Source organism: Chrysochloris asiatica, unplaced genomic scaffold (genome assembly GCF_000296735.1).
Source record: "Chrysochloris asiatica unplaced genomic scaffold, ChrAsi1.0 scaffold00015, whole genome shotgun sequence".
Taxonomy (NCBI): Eukaryota; Metazoa; Chordata; class Mammalia; order Afrosoricida; family Chrysochloridae; genus Chrysochloris; species Chrysochloris asiatica.
This window is the reverse complement of record NW_006408533.1, coordinates 10,908,213-10,912,700: the sequence shown is the minus strand read 5'-3', so window position 1 is coordinate 10,912,700 and position 4,488 is coordinate 10,908,213.

Below are 4,488 nucleotides of genomic sequence, written 5' to 3'. Positions count from 1 at the left end.
AGCACAAATATGGATATCTTCCAGTCAATTGGCCAGGTAGTTGTTTTCCAAACTTTTTGACATAAATGAATGAACGTCTCCAGTGCCACACCAGTGTGTTGAAAGATTTCAATTTGTATCCATCTATTCCAGGTGCCTTGTCCTTTACTAATAATGCCTTCAATGCACCTTGTACTTCTTCCTTCATTATCATTGACTCTGGGTCATATGCTACCTCTTAAAAGAGTTGAACACCAACCATTTCTGTTTGGTACAGTGACTGTATTCCTTCCATCTTTATATGCTTTCCGCATCATTCAATATTTTGCCCATACAATCCTTCAGTATCACAAGGTGAAGATTGAATATTTTCTTCAGTTCCCTCAGCGTGAGACATGCTGAGTGTGTTCTTCCCTTTTGTTTTTCTAATTCCAGGTATTTGCACATTTCATTATAATATTTGTCTTTGTCTTCTTGAACTGCCTTTTGAAATTTTCTGTTCAGCCTTTGTACCTCCTCACTTCTGCCATTTGCTTTAGCATCTCTACACTGGATACAAGTTTCAGAGTCTTCTGATATCCATTTTGGTCTTTTCCTTCTTTCTTGTCTCCTTAATGACCTTTTGCCTTCTTCCTGTATGATTTTCTTGATGTCATTCTAGAACTTTTCTGGTCTTCAGTCTTTAGTGTAGAATGCATCAAATCGGTTCTTCAGATGATCTCTAAATTTAGGTGCGATATATTCAAGGTTGATTTTAGCTCTCGTGGACTTGTTTTCATTTTCTTCAGCTTCAGCCTGAATTGGCATATGAGCAATTGATGGTCTGTTCCACAATCTTGTCCTGGCCTTCTTTTGGCAGATGATTTGGAACTTTTCCACACTCTATTTCCACAGATGTAGTCAATTTGATTTTTGTGTATTCTATCTGGTGAGGTCCCTGAGTATAGTCATCTTTTATGTTGGTTAAAAATGGTATTTGCAATGAAGAAGTCATTGGTCTTGCAAAATTCTATCATGTGATCTCCAGCACCATTTCTATAAACAAGACTGTATTTTTCAGCTATGGATCCTTCCTTTTTGCTTCCAACTTTTACATTCCAATCACCATTAACTATCAATACATCTCAATTGCATGTATGATCAATTTCAGATTGGAGAAGATGGTAGAATTATTCAATTTCAACACCACTGGCTTTAGTGGTTGGTTCATAAATTTGAATAATAATGGTATTAACTGGTCTTCCTTGTAAGCGTATGGATATTATCCTATCACAGACAGCATTGCACTTCAAGATAGATATTGATATGCTTTTTTTAATGATGAATGCAGTATCATTCCTCTTCAATTTGTCATTCACCGAATAGTAAACTGTGTGGTTGTCAGATTCAAAATGGCCAATACCAGTCCATTTCCGCTCACTAATGTCTAGTATACCAATGTTTATGCGTTCTATTTCATTCTTGAAATTTTCCAATTTTCCTAGATTCATAATTCGTATATTCCATGTTCAGATTATTAGTGGATGTTTTCAGCTGTTTCTATTCATTTTGAGTTGTGTCACATCAGCAAATGAAGATCCCCAGGGTTTTAATACATTTGTATCATCACAGTCAACTCCACTTTGAGGAGGCAGATCTTCCCTGATTACATTTTGAGTGGCTTCCAACCTGAGGTGTCATCTTCCAGCACTATATAGGACAGTATTCTTGTGCTCTTTATCCTCTTTCAGTGCTCAATATTCTGGCACTGACAATGTTCCATTGCTATTCATAAATGCTTCAGTGACTAAATCGTCAGATATCATCCATCTCTTCGTCCTAGTCGGTCTTTATCTGGAAACTCAGCTGAAACCTGTTCACCATGGGTGACACTACTTCTGGTAATTAAAATACTCCTGGTATATCTTCCAGAATCACAGCAACATGCAAACCATCACAGTACAACAAACTAACAGACAATTGGTGGAAAAAAAAGGATTAAGCTTAAAGAAATTGTTGTTTTTCTTGGTCTATGTACAGGTTCCTCAAGAACACAATTAAATGTTACAAAATATTCAGTCTCCGCAATGTTGTCCATAGCTTGTCATGATCCACAGAATTGAAAACCTTTACATAGTCAATAAAGCACAGGTAAACATCTTTCTGGTATTCTTTGCTTTCAGTCAAGATCCTTGTGATATCAGCAATGATATCTTTGATTCCACTCCTCTTCTGAATCTTGTTTGAAACTCTGGCAGGTCTCTACCAATGTATAGTTGTAGCAGTTTTTTAATTAGAAAACATATATCGAACATATTTTAAAAAGTATGAATTTTGATAGTTAAGTCTTTTTGTTGCTAAGTGTTTTCATCTCCTTTAATTCTTTGAATTGACTGTCATTTGAGAACTAAAGTGCACTCGACCCAAGTATGGTACTTTCAGTCACCTCATATGCATGAGTGATGTGGTGCTGTAGGATAAAACACTGAGCTTCAAGGTCCATTTGAACCACAAGATCAGCAGCTCAAACTTAACAGTCACTCCTTGGAAACCTTATACAGGGTCACTATGAGTAGAAGCTATTTAATGGCACTTAAAAACAACAACAACATATGCATGTGAAAGCTGGCCAATGAATACGGAAAATTGATGAAGTAGAATTGGTGCATTTGAATTATGTTGTTGGCAAAGAATATTGAATGCACTGTGGACTGTCGGAAGAATGAACAAATTTGTTTGGAAAGAAGTACAGCTAGAGTGCTTCTGGGAAGAAAGGATAATGCTACTTTGACTTTGGAAATATTATCAAGAGGGACTAGTTCCTGGAGAAAGACTTCAAGTAAAAGGTCAGTGGAAAAGAGGTAGACTCTCAACAAGATGAATTAACACAGTGGCTGCAAAGATGGGCTTAAAGATTGTGAGGAGGGCACAAGACTAGTCAGGGCTTTGTTTTGTTGTACATCAAATCAATATAAGTTGGAACCAACTCAATGGTACCTAATAACAAAAACACCATTTAGCTTGTTAGATCTTAAGGGCTATCATGTTTAAAATGTCTTATTCACTGTTCTTTATTTCTCTCTTTTAGTTCCCAAGTAATATTAAAAAAAAAAAAAATCCAACTCACTATGTGCTTTGTTATTATTTGATGCTGTCTAGTTGATTTATTGCAACTTCATGTGTGTAAAGTAGAACTGCTCCACAGAGTGTTTAAAGCTGCAACTCTTTGGATCCTGATTGTGAGGCCTGTCTCTGAAGCAACTCTGGGTGGGTTCAAACCATCAACTTCTTGGTTGTTAGTTGAGCACTTAACCATCTGTGCCACTAGGTGATCCTAGTGTTTTTGTAATTTTATAAACATGTGCTGCTTTCTTTGTGACCTACTTTTATTTTTATTACTTGTAAAATTTACACTATTTTAATTTTAGAGTGATTACATAAATAACTTCAATAGTGAAATAAAGCTAGTCATCTTTTGTAGGAGAATAACAGGCTTATTTATTGCTCTCTGGTTTGGTGCTAGTGTGAACTCTTGTTAATCATCATTTTTCAATGTGACCCTGAGATTTCCCTAGCAGTGTTTAGAAAGTCTTGTCATTCTTCATTGTGCAAATGGTCATTTGTGTTATAATAATAATAAGTTGAATAAGTTTAGCATTGGCCTAGGAGTAGATCTGAGTAAGCTTCTTAGAAACCTCTGCAAATTCACAAAATAAATGGCTTGACCTCCCAATTCTCCAGTGTAAAATATGCTATAATGACTCTCTGAGACTCTTAGCATCCCTGTATTGTTAAAGAAAAAAAAAGAAAAAAAGAACTTCCGTTTATTTTTAAAGACTTGACTTTTCTTTACAATTTAATTGTAAAAGAATAATTCTCTTGTTTATCTTTTTAAATGATTTCGGTCTGTATATGGTTATAACTCTCCTTTATGACAGAGAAAGAAAAAGTTCTCAGTAGATGTTCTGAACAAAAGCAATGAATTCTTTGAAATTTATGAAACCAAGAGGATACATCAAAATGGTTGTTGTTGTTGTTAAGTGCTGTTGAGTTGGTTCTGATTCATAGCAACCCCGTATAGGGTTTCGGAGGTGTGACTGGTGAGCTTAAACTGCTGACCTTGTGGTTCAAATTGACTTTGTAGCCCAGCACATTAACCTGCAGCTCCACACCCAATACCCAAAGAAGAAATAATGATAAATAATCTTAATATTTAAGTGTTTAAGTTACATAGAAGGTTGGTAAATTAGGAAAGACTTACATAATACTTAAAAAATGCCATCTTAAGAACTTGGATAGGAATGGCTTTTTAAAATCACTAAAGTCTTAAGACTTTATCTTTTTTTCTTTGGATATGTTATCAGGAGGAATCAGTCCCTGGAGAAAGGAATCATGCTTAATGGCGGTTACGAATCGGACTGCAAACCACAAGGTCAACAGTTCGAAACTACCAGCTGTTCCGCGGGAGAAAGATGAGGCTTTCTGCTCCCGTAAAGATTTACAGCCTCGGAAACCTTGTACAGGGGTCGC